Source organism: Durio zibethinus, chromosome 16 (genome assembly GCF_047325235.1).
Source record: "Durio zibethinus cultivar Kanyao isolate XHJ-2024 chromosome 16, ASM4732523v1, whole genome shotgun sequence".
NCBI lineage: Eukaryota > Viridiplantae > Streptophyta > Magnoliopsida > Malvales > Malvaceae > Durio > Durio zibethinus.
The window spans coordinates 2,958,606-2,972,181 of NC_143177.1; the positions used below are offsets into that span (position 1 = coordinate 2,958,606).

At 31.0% G+C, this 13,576-nt stretch overlaps 1 pseudogene; it reads left to right on the plus strand.

The window, feature by feature from the left end:
* The first annotated feature begins 908 nt into the window (after positions 1–908).
* LOC111298270 (pentatricopeptide repeat-containing protein At3g23020 pseudogene) lies at positions 909–8,977 on the plus strand (annotated as a pseudogene).
* Positions 8,978–13,576: the final 4,599 nt, after the last annotated feature.

A 13,576-nucleotide genomic window follows, 5' to 3' on the forward strand; every position in this document is an offset into this window, starting at 1 on the left:
AATGCCTTTAAGAATCTATTCCAAATTTTTTTATGGATTATTGAAGGCATTTTTTGCCAAAAATACCTTCAATATTTTTTTCCAAAATTTTTTAAATAGATTATTGAAGACCATTTTGCCCAAAAAATAATCCCTTTCAAATAATCTTTTCAAAAACCTAAAAAATACTAAAATGAGGGATCAAACCTATGACCTTATGGTTAATAATCGTATGATCCTTAAAATTTGAAAAGATATTTATTGAAGGCTTTTTTGACAAAAAAAAAAGCCTTTAATAATCCTCTCTAATTTTTTAACAAAATTATTGAAGTTGTTTCTTGCAAAAAATGCTTTCAATAATCGCTTACATTTTTTTATGAGGGGATTATTCAAGGCATTGTCTGCCAAAAATACCTTTAATAATCTCCTATTCATTTTTATAACGAGATTATTTAAGGTTTTTTCTACAAAAAATGCTTTCAGTAATCATTCTAATTTTTTAGAGAGGATTATTCAAGGTGTTTTAGTCGATAAACGCTATTAGTTTTTGTCTTGGGTGGCATTTATAAGTAAAAATATCACTATTTGAATATTTAGTGGCTTTTTGATAAAAAAACACCTTAAGTTTTATAAAAATATGAAAGCTAGCTGCATTTGTAAGTGAAACACAGCTACAAAATTGCCATTAATCTTTTATTTTCTTGCAGTGTTTTTATCAAACCCATATATGTTTTATGTTAAAATTTTAAATCATGTTACTTTTCATAAATTTTTTTATCATATGAATCGTATAACAGTACAATTTAAATGAATTTTCTTTGCATTGGTGCATAAAAATCATCATGTATACATAAGACAGGGTTAGAAATAAAGAAAATCTTTCAAAAATGAGGGATAAAATCTAGACATTTCAAAACAAACTAGTAGGAATGATGTGGTAAGCAAGTGCTACTACAGTCAATGCCCCATTTCATAAAATAGTATTGGAATAATGTGATGAAGAAAATTTCTTAGTAGATATGAAAAGTAGTAATTTAAGCACGAACAAGGCTTTGCAAAAAAATGCTTTCCCAACATGAAAAACAACAAAACTGAAGAACTAGTCTAAATGCTAGAATTTATACAAACTTTCATCTAATCTCAACTGATCTATGACATTTTACTAACCTTCTTAAAGCAATCATTTTAGAAGTCACTATAGTAACTGTTGCAATCTAGCCTTTAACAGCAAACAGATCTTTTCTTCTTACCTCCAAAAATTAAACTATAATTGAAGCTTTTAGACATTTTTGTTCTCACTGCGTATGGTCGCAAACATTAAAAGAAAGAAAATTTTAAAAGTTTTATATTTGTGAATAAAAAAGGTAAATTTGGCATAGTTAATGAGAAAATGCAGGTCAAGTGTTATATTTTAGCGATTTTGGGAGCTTTGGATAACATTAAGGATTTGGATAAGGAATTAAAGCCATAGGTTGAAAAGGTAAGTAACAAAGTAAATAGTATAATTTTAAAAGAACAATTAAGTAGGGAAAAGGGCTTAAGAGATTTTTTCAAAAAGTGGTCATTGAATGGATCTTTGAGGCATGATGGAAATGAAACATTTAGTGAAGTGGGAAGTGATTCACATTTAATCTCTTATACATATAATACTTTGATAGATACATATGAAAAAGCAAGGTTACTTCGAGAGGCTTTCGATGTTAGGAAAATGGGGTCCAGCCCTATGTAATTGGTTTTAGACCAATCAAAGGCCATAGGCCTTAGTCTTTCTTTTTACACAGAGCCTTAGCTACTTAATAAAAAAAGGAGAGGTTACTTTAAGGTAGTGTTGCAAAACTAAGAAGAGAAAGAAGAAATGTCAAGAAAAATAGAAAGAAAAAAAAGAGAAAGTTGGTTGAATGAAAGTTGATCCGTAGTCTGATTGAGCTGAAATTTTATCAGTAAATTTATGATTCAAAGTTCTATATTCTAAATGGTGAATATCAAGTTTGAAGCTCTCTAAAAATAAATTCAATGTGTATTTTTTGAATTACCTATTTGGTGAGATTTCTCCAATTATCTCTCTCTAGTTGTTGATTAGCTCTAATTTTAGTTAGAGAAGAACTTTGTTTATCCATTATTTGATAATGCAAATTTTTTTAATGGTTCGTAGTTTTTTCTCTACACTAAAGGGTTTTTCATGTAAATCTTAGTGTGCTTTATTTTTCTTGCATTGTTGATTATTAATTGTTGTCTATTACTATGGATTTATTACAATATATTATTTCTGCATTGTTATGTTTATTACTTTAGACCCAATAAGTGGTATCAAAATAAGGGTTATTTTAAGACATCAATACAAAAGTAACCTAAGACAGAAGTAAATTCTATTTGAGATCATAGAAGGTAATATAGGTTTCATGATAAAATTGACAACATTAAATTATTCAATTTAGAAGCCTATGATGAAAGATCATTTATACTACAAAGATTTATATAAGTCGGTATTTAGTGATTAAGCTAAACCAACAGATATGAAAGATGAAAGCTGAAAAAAGTTAGGCAAAAAGAGGTTGGCTACAATAAAAAAATAAGTTGATATCAGCGTGTTCCATCATGTAGCACAGAAGGTAAATGCCTACATTGTTTGAAAAAATTTGGCAGCATTGTATGAAAGAAAAATATGTATGAATAAAGTTATACTTGTTAAAAAGCTTACAACTTTACAGTATAAGGATGAACGATCTATTATAGAGCACTTGAGTGATTTTCAAGATATATTTAATCGAATGACTACTACAGAGCTTAAGATGAATGATGAAATAAAGGTATTGTTTCTTTTAGGTTCATTGTCAGACAATTGGAATACTCATAGTTGTGACTGTTCTTAATTAAGCTCCTGCTTATAAGGTGACATTAGAGATGGTAAAAGACAATATGCTTAATGAAAAAGTAAGACGAAAAGATATAGACCTTGGGAATCAAGCTTTGGTCATAGAGAATAAGGGTAAAAATATCGACAGAAGTCAAAACTCAAAAGGTCGTAATAAGTTTAGACATAGATCCAAGTCTAGCGATAAAGTGAAGTGTTTTCATTATGGTATGGCAGGTCATATAAAATGACACTATAAAATCTTGAAGCAAGTACGAAAAGATGAGAAAGGTAAGAGTTCAAATGATGGTAATGTTACAACAGTAAATCAGATAGTGATTTAGTTACTTTGATTTGTACATATAGTGATTGTAATTATATTGATGATCCCGACATTGAATGGATAGTTAACACAAAAACGACATATCATTGTGTTCCTAAATGAGAATTGTTTACAACTTACAAAATAAGAGACTTTTGTTGCACCAAAATAGAAAACAAGAGTGTATCACAGATTGTTGAGATTAATGATATTATTGTACAAACTAGTACAGGTTACATATTGACTTTGAAAAATGTCAAACATATTTCGGATATAAGAATGAAGTTACTTGCTATTAATGTCCTTGATAAGGAGGGATATGAGAGTCAACAAAAGATTGGGCAGTGAAAGTTTCTTAAAGGATCTATAGTAGTTGCAAAGAAAAAATTATGTTGCACAATGTATAAGATATAGATGCAATTAAACGACAGCTAGGTAACTGCCATTAGGGATGATGCTTTAGCAAACTTGTGGCACAAAAGGCTAGCATACATGAGCAGGAAAGGGTTATAGGTTTTGGCAAGGTAGTCTCTTATTCCCTTGACTAAAGGTATGTCTCTCAATTTATATGATTATTGTTTGATTGGTAAGCATCATAAAATTTTTTTTTCGTAAGAGTTTTTAAAGAAAAAAAAATATTAGAATTAATTTATTCTAATGTATGTAGTCCCATTAAGGTTGAGTCATTAGGTGGTAGTAGGTATTTTATTACTTTTATTGATAATGTTTCACGTAAGACTTATGTGTATATGTTGAAATACAAAAGTCAAGTACAGCAGTATTTTTAGAAACTTCATGCCATGGTGGAAAGGATGAGAAGGTTACCTTTGAAGTGTATTTAGATTGATAATGGTGAAAAATACATATCCAAAGACTTTGAAGAGTACTATTCAAAGCATGAGATCAGGGATGAAATGACAAAACTTGGAACATCATAGTATAATAGTGTAGCTAAAAGGATGAACTGTACTATTATAAAAAAATTCATATGCATATTAAGGATGGTAAAATTACCAAAGCCATTATGGGGTGACGCAGTCAACACAGCTTGTTATTTGCTTAATAGATCACTATCAGTTCCTTTGAGCTTAGACTTTTTAAAAAGAGTGTGGACAAGAAAAGATGCTTCATACTTTCACTTGAAAGTTTTCGAGTGTAAAACATTCATGCAAGTGTCAAAAAAGCAAAAATCAAAGCTTAACAGTAAAATCACATAGTATGTGTTTGTAGGATATAGTCATGAAAATTTTAGCTTCAAGGTATGGGATCTAATGAAAAAAAATAGTAAAAAATAGAGATATGATCTTTCATGAAAAAAAACTATAGCAGACCTTAAAAAAATGAGAAGACTACACAAGTTACTATTAAATGTGATGTTTCAACACCAATAAGGGTTCCATAGGAAAAAGTTGCAAATGATGAAAATAAGCAAGAAACAGAACTTAAGGATATAAATGAGCCAGCCATAATTAGTGATGAATAAGATGCAATCAGTTTTGAGCAAAATGAGCAATCATCTCTACTTGAGAGTGTTAAGTAGGAAGAGTTATCTTCGACATCAGGTGATACAGAGTCTCAACCTATGAGATCTACTAGAGAACGCAGGCCATCTACCAATCCAAGTTTAAATTTTATTTTAGTTATCAATAAAGAGGAGCCAGAAAGCTTTCAAGATATATAAACTACTCCAGATAGAGAGCACTGGTTAAAAGCAATGAAAAAGAGATTAAGTCATTGTAAAAAAATGATACTTATGATCTTGTTAAACTTTCAAAAGAGAAGAGGCCATTGAAAATAAATGGGTGTTCAAGTTGAAAAAAAATGGTGACAAGCTAGTGAGGTACAAAGTTCAATTGGTGATGGAAAGTTTTTCTCAGAAACTAGGTATCAATTTTGATGAGATATTTTCTCTAGTTGTTAAGATGAGTTTCATTCAAGTGGTACTGAGATTAATGGCTAGTTTGAATCTTGAGCTTGAGAAACTTGATGTTAAAACTGTATTCTTGCATGAGGACATTTATGTGAATTAGTCTAAGGGTTTTAAAGTGAAAGAGAAAGAGCACTTAGTTTATAAATTAAAAAAAAGCTTGTATGACTTGAAACAAGCTCTACGACAGTGGTACAAGAAGTTTGATTTTTTTATGGTGAGTCACAGCTATAAAAGAATGGCAGTGGATCCTTGTGTGTATATCAAAAAATTTTCTAATGGTAACTTTATTATTCTCTTATTATATATTGATGATATGTTAATTGTGGGACAAGATGCTGGTATGGTTTACAAATTGAAAGAACAATTGTCTAAGTCCTTTGACATGAAAAATTTAAGTCCAGCAAAGTAGATTCTCGGTATGGATATTATCCGAGATAGAAAAGCTAAAAAGCTATGGTTGTTACAGGAAAAGTATGTTGAATAGGTGCTTAGTAGATTCAACATACAACATGCTAAATCAGTTAGTAGTCTACTTGTCAACCATTTTCATCTGAGTAAAAAATCTTGTTAGGTGTCTAAGGAAGAGCAACTAGCTATGTCTAGTATTTCTTTTTCTTCTACAGTTGATTCTTTAATGTATCTTATGATTTGTACACGACCTGACATTGCTCATGCAGTTGGTGTAGTGAGTAGATTTCTTTCTAATTTAAGAAAGGTTTATTGGGATGTAGTGAAATATATTTTCAAATATTTGAAGGGCACTTCAAAAATGTACTTAAGTTATGGAATTTCACAACCAGTTCTAGAAGGGTTTACTGATACTGACATGACAGGTGATCTTAATGGTAAGAAATCTAATTCAAGGTATTTATTCACTTTTGTAGGAGGAGCTGTGTCATGGCAGTCTAAGTTACAAAAGTGTATTGCTTTATCAACTACAAATGCTGAGTATATTGCAGCGACCGAAGCAGGTAAAGAAATGCTTTGGATGAAACATTTTCTTCTTGAATTAGAGTTGAATAAGAAAGAGTATATGATGTTTTGTGATAGCCAGGGTGCTTTAAATTTAAGTAAGAATACCATGTACCATGCTAGAATAAAGCACATAGATGTTAGATATCATTGGTTATATTCAGTGATTGAAGAACTGCAGATGCTGTTGAAAAGAGTCCATACTAATGAGAATGTAGTAGATTGTTGACTAAGATACTTCCTAAGAAAAAGTTTGAGCTCTGCAGTAATTTGGCCTGAATGAGTTCCTTAGCTAAGGTAAGTTCTAAATAAAACTGCTATGGTGATGAATCTCCTTCTAATGAGGCTGGAAGGGGAGATTCTTAGGAAAATGAGATCCAGCCCCATGTAATTGGTTTTGGACCAATCAAAGGCCATGGGCCTTAGTCTTTCTTTTTACACAGAGCCCTAGCTACTTAATAAAAAGAGGTAGGGTTGTTTTAAGGTGGTGTCAAGCAAAACCAAGAAGAGAAATAAGAAAAGCCAAGAAAAATAAGAAGGGAGAATTGGTTGAATGGAGGTCGATCCGTAGTCCGATTGAGCTGAAACTTTGTCAGTAGGCTTATGATTCAGAGTTCTACATTTTGAATGGTGAAATCGAGTTCGAAACTCTCTAGGAATAAATCCAATGTGTATTTTTTGAGTCACCTATTTAGTGAGATTTCTCCAATTGTCTATCTCTAATTGTTGATTAGTTTTAGTTTTAGCTAAAAAAGAACTTTGTATATTCATTATTTGATAGTGGAGATTTTTCTGGTGGTCCATGATTTTTCCCTCTACACTGGAGGGTTTTTCACGTAAATTTTGGTGTACTTTATTTTTCCTACGTTGTTAATTGTTATCTACTATTATGGGTTTATTGCGATATATTGTTTCTGCGTTATTGTGTTTATTGCTTCAAGCCCAATATCCGATACGTTTGAAATGAAGCTTAGAGAAGGGATTGTTGCAACTACAGTTACTTTTAATACAATGATTCACATTTGTGGTAAACATGGACAGTTAGAAGAAGTCGCTTTATTGATGAAGAAGATGGAGGAGGTTCAGAGTCTACTGATATGAGAACATATAATATTCACTTCTCCTTCCATGCTAAGCATGATGATATAAAGATGGAAGCAGGTTATTTTGCAAAGATGAAGGAGACCTGCCGTGAACCAGATCTTGTGAGTTACCACACCCTCTTGTATGCATACTCAGTAAGGCAAATGATTAGTGAAGCTGAAGACCTCATACAGGAGATGGATGAACGACATCTTGAAATTAATGCATATATACAATCTGCTCTGACCATAATGTACATAGAAGCTCGGATGCTCGAGAAGTCGTGGTTATGGTTCTGGGAATATGAGTTCGAGGGCTACTGGGCCAACATTGATGCATTTGGTGAGTGAGGACATGTTTTTGAAGCTGAAAGATTTTTGTCTGTTGCCATGAAAGGAAGAGGCTTACCATCGTTGAGCCTAATGTAATGATTAAAGCTTATGTGATAGTTATGATAAAGCATGTTTGTTATGTGATAGCATGCAGAGTCATGGAGTAGTTCCGGGGAAATGCTACCTGAATAAGATGCAGGAAGCAGGATTTATAAGTCATTGCATCCCTTATTGTGCTGTGATCTCAAGCTTTGTGAAATTAAGAGAAATGGAAATGGCAGAAGGACTATATAGTGAGATGATTCAGTATAAGGTGAAGCCTGATGTTGTTGACTATGGTGTATTAATAAATGCCTTTGCTGATCTTGGAAGTGTTAAAGAAGCTACCAGTTATGTTAATGCAATGAAAAGTGCTGGATTGCCTGGAAATACTGTTATATACAACTCACTGATTAAGCTTTATACAAAAGTTGGTTATTTGAAAAAAGCACAGGAACTTTATGAACTACTGCAGTAGTCAAGATTCCACCCTGATGTGTATTCTTCAAATTGTAGGATTGATCACTACAGCGACCACTCTGTGGTTAGTCAAGCAGAAGCGATTTTTGAGAAAAAGCAAATGGGAGATATTAATGAATTTACAAATTCAATGATGCTATGTTTGTTAAAGAATGGGAGGTTTGAGGAAGCCACTCATATCGCAAGACAGATGAGAGAACTGAGACTTCTAATTGATTCGTTGAACTATAATAATGTGTTTGGATTGTATGCCATGGATGGGAGAATCAGGGAGGCAGTTAGAATTTTTAAGGAAATGGTGAGTGCCTGCATTCAAACTGATGATAGTACATTACATTCAAATCACTCAGATCTGTTCTTATGAAATGTGAAGTTCAGAAGCGGGCTGTTAACAAGCTGCAAGTAAGAAGGAAGAAGGATGCTCAGAGTGGTTTGCAATCATTGACGGACTACTTCTCTTCAGTGGCTGGAATGGAGGAAGATGATGATGACTATGCCTTGCTTAGACTTTCTCTTTACTACTGACTTTTTGGGTTTGAGTGCATTGTCGGATCTGTGAAGCCTAGAGGTGACCTGATAAACAAAACTTTTTGGGTCAAACAAATTTGTTCATTGATTTGCAGAGGACATGCAAATTTCAACCTGAAATTGTTCCATCTTGGCGTTTGATATGCAGCACCTTAGCACATAGCTTAATATTTTTAGTCAAACATTTGTGATGCTTGCCTGCTCAGTGCTCAGTACTTTGTACAGTAGCATCCATAGCTGCATTTAACTTTCCAGGAACAATAAAAGCATGTACTTTTTCTTACGTGAACAACTGGTTTATTTGTTTTGTCCATGGGCTGTAACTTCACCATCTGATCTGTCCCTGGTCTTTGTTGCCCTAGATGTATGAACTGAAACACAATTGTATACTGAGATTAAGACCAATTCTGCACTCAGATGAACAGGATCTAGCTTTCAAAACTCTCATAGCTTTATTTTATTCTTGTATAGCATCAAATTTCTCCTGTTTGTGAACAATATTTGTAATCAACATCTCTTTTTTGTCAAATTTTCTATTTCAGCATTTTCTTGCCGCTGGAATTGATTTGAATTTTAGAAACTCAGGCTCCACAACAGTCAATTCTACATCAAATTCTGGGAATATATAAAAATTGCCAAGAAATTAACAAATAAAAAAACTTTTATCCAGCTGCTAACAACTAATATCATTATAATTTTCATCATTTACATTGATAAATTCAGACCGAAATTAAACGACGATCACATGTCATAAGTAAGATTTAAGGGTATGTAGTATCCTAGTAATAAAAATTCCACCATCAGTAAATGTAACAATTTTTTATTATTTTATTTAATTAGGCAAATAATGATTAATTTTGTTAAATCATTTATTTTTAAAGTATATTACCCAAGTTGATTGCTTGGATTGTTTATTTTTGTTAAATCACATTGAGTTTTAAAAGATTAATTTTTAAATATATATTTAATTTTTAAATAAACTTTCGCTCATGTTAAAATCTTATATAATAAGTTATACAATTAATACTAGAATTAGGAAAATCATTGTGGTTTTTTTTTTTTTTTTCACTTTAGAAGGAAAAGTTTTGAAAAGTTAAATTATATTATAGCTTTTGTATCTGTTTATTTGGAATTATCTCTTCAATGAGTAATATTTTTTATGCAAAAATGGGTAATTTTCTATTTTTTTTAAATAAAAAATGGTTTGTAAAAAGAAATTGAAAAACATAAATATCTCCGATTCTAACTTTTTAATTGATCACATTTCCAATTTTCTAACCTCAAAGTGGAGTCAATATCAAACAATACATGAAAAGCCAACTGATATAATTAAAAGACTGCTAATGAAAAGTACTTGTACCAACAATTAAGACCGTAATGCCAAAGCCAAAATCCTGACGCACACCACCATAGAAGAAACACATAAAATATCATTATCTACTCTTTAGAAAATGAAATCTGACGAATCACCATTAACCCAACTTTTAAACTTTTTTATAATTTGCTTCACTCTTTGAATTTTTTTCTCTAATTACTTCAAAGATTCTTTAATTTCTTCGAAAATGGTGTGATAAACAGCATGAATATGCAAAGCATCTAACTGACCGTCACTAATTTTGTTTTAGTGAGCAGGTTCATTTTGTTGGGACACTCCTAATCAAAACTCATCTATAGAAAATCAGCTCTTTTTTTTTTTTTCTTTTATACAAGAGAGGATATAGCTCTTATAAGAGAGAAAAATGAAGAGATCTTGACTTGAAATTAAAATTTTTATGTTTTCATAAAATCTTTTTAGCCGTTAAATCAAAAGATGGAAGACAATCAACCCTCTTTAGCTCGTTAAGTAGAAGTGAATTCAGATGCTTAATTAGAATGCTTATGAATATCATTATAAATACAAAAATTTTAAAAAATCTTACTTTGAACATTTAAAAAAAAATTCCTAGACACCATTTACATTGATAAAATTAATAAATTTATTGAAAATTTCAAAGGGAAAATATCTGAATCTGCTGTCACTTTTTATAAAAAATCATTACCTCACGGGATGCACACTGCTGGGAACAGTTTGATGTGCATGCTTTTGCATGCTTGAAAACAAAATATCGACTAACATTTCACATTCTCAATCTCTCTCCCGATAGTTAATGGGGGGGGGGGGGGGGGTGGGGGGGGGGGGTTTGGTAACTTGGTAGGATCGATGGTGAAGTCTGCAATTGGGTTGAAGGCTTTTGGGTGGCGTGTGGTTTGATTGGTACATGTTTTCATGTAGTTGGCGCGGCTGTTGGAGTGCAATTGGATTGAGTTGGACGGCTGTGGAAGTGCCATTTAAGCACGCTGCAGGTGACCTATTAAGGTTTTGAAGAAGGAGAAGAACCCACTAATTGTTTTGGCATTTTCCTCCATGTCCCTTGCTCCCCTTTTCATTTTTATCAACACTATAAAGAAAAGTTGAAGCAAGAAACCGATCTGAATATAACCAATTTGATTCTATTTATGTTTAGCCCTTCACTTTTGACATAGGAGCGGCCAACTTTTGATATAATATATGCTGTTGCTTTTATAAAACAATATCTTTTATATAATATAGGCAAATCATTGTCCCCCATTGTGATAATAAATTATAATTTGTTTAATTAACAAGGCAAAGATATCTTATACTTGGCTACTCTAATCTTAATTTGATTAATGGGTTTTGTCTGAAAGACAACAATTAATTCTTGCGGAGGGGCCATTTTTTGTTTAGGGGTCCGCTTATAAAACTGCGGTACGAGTATTCTCACCGAGAGGATTAGATTTTCATGTCAATATCTCAATTATTTTTTTTTAAATTACATTCATAATTAAAGATTATATTCATATAATCATATATTATTGAATAATCAATTAATAAACTATAATTTAATTAAACAACAAAACTCACATATAGTGAGACTTGAACCTAAAATCTTAAAATTTTAAAACCTCATTATGCACTAATTTAAGGTCTCGTTGGCATGTATTATAACATATAGATTCGTAAACTTATCGCTAAACATAGATTAAAAGAGTCGTCATCAATATTTTTTTCGTTTAGGTATGTGACAAAATTTATCTCATTTAAAGAAGAGCCTAAGATTAACTTAGGTATCTTTAAATAATAGATTCTAGTCCACAAAATCAGATTTTAGGTTCAAAAGTTCAATTACATGCGAGAAAAATTATAGCACCCTCACAACGCTTATCCAAAGGATTGTATCAATTTGATTTCAAATTATCTAAATTTTAAAATATTCTTATAATTCTACCAAATCATTTAATTATTGGAAACTAATCCTAAATTTGCTATAATAGTTTGGTAGCAATTTAAATAATTTCTTCACCTCAAGAGTATTCATAGAGATTAGTGTCTCACTCTGAAAGACTTCGTCATCAGGTTCATTAATATATTTTTATTCAAGAAAATAATTAGTAAAATCTTTCAGTAGTATGGTAAGATTTACTTTGATACAAATATCCCAATAGTTTGATAAAATTTTTTTGTAAATTTATTTTTAAAAAATATATTAAATCTTCTAATAGTTTGGTAAGATGTAATTTAAGATGCAAATTCTCTAATAGTTTGGTAAGATCAAAAATATGATATTTTATTTTTTTAAAAAAAAAATTAATTTATAAAATTCTTCAATAGTTTGATAAAACTCATAAAAATTTAGATTCATGAAAAATCTTTTAATAGTTTGGTAGGATTCATGAATCTATTTTAGAAACTTTTTTATTTTTTATTTTATCTTTGACCAAATAAAATGAAATTCATAAAAATAATGTATTTGCTCAATTTAAAATAATAAATAAGAATAAGGAATAAAATAATAGTAAAAAAAGAAACAAATATACATAATAAAATGAAAATAAAATAGGAAAAATGAAATAAAAATAAAATCAAAACAAAACAAAAAATGAAAAAAAGGAAAGGAGTTAACTGCAATCGAGTCGGGTCATGCAAACGGATGGCATATAGATCCGATACGAGTTGAACAGGTTGAACCCGTTACCAAAATGGCATCATACGAGGTCCGTATAAAACAAAGAAAATTGTGCTTTCCTCATAATCAACCTCTATATTCCTTTCTCTAAAGCCCTATTCTCTGTCTTTCTCTCTAAAATCCCTAAATCCAATCATTGGAAGTTGGGTTTAGCCACTGATTTCTAGAGAACTTGCCAAAATCTAGCTAAAAAATTCAAGTTTATCCAAAAACTTCAACTGTAAACTTCAAATCTTTAAACTTAAACCCAGATTTCCCAGATTTTATCAAAAATCTAAACTTTCCCAAACTTTGATCCAAAAACCCAAAAATCACAAATGAATCAAACTAATGCTCTTCCAAAAGCACACTCTCAAAAATAATTTTTTTTTTTTTACAAACCAACCTAGATTCACAAAAAAAAAAATCTAAAAAGAAACAAAAATCTTTTCACACCAAAAACCTTAAAACTTCCCCCTTTTCTATGTGATTTGGGGTGCCTTTATGGGGCCTTGTTTACCATAAATTCAAAGATTTTATCAATTAAATTAAATCTGCCATATTCGATTAAGGTCTTATTAAATAAGAGGAATCATGTCTGTCAATTTCAATCATAGTCACCACGTAAGACATGGATGAAATCCATTTATTATCTTGCCTTTAGAACCATAATTTGACTTTGGGTTTTAACATATGATTTTGTTTCCAATTCAACTTCTGGCGAACATGATTTTAAGGTTGACCAAAAAAACTAATTTCATTCCCTTTTCCTTTTTCATTTTTTTTAAATTATTTCCATTAAAAAAAGTTTAAACAAATAAAAAAATGAAAATAATAATAATAATAATAACTATAATAACTGGGCAATAGCCCACATTAGAGCAAGTCAAAGGTTTGGGTTCGAAACCCAAACAAAATAAAGTTCTTAGTTGGGTTTAAAATCTAAATTATCCACTAAAGTAGGCTTACCCGAAATCTAAAAGTCCTAATGGACTTATCCCAAGCCTGACGATCCTAATAATAAAAAATTTAGAAATGCTGTGCAAGTCCAAATGA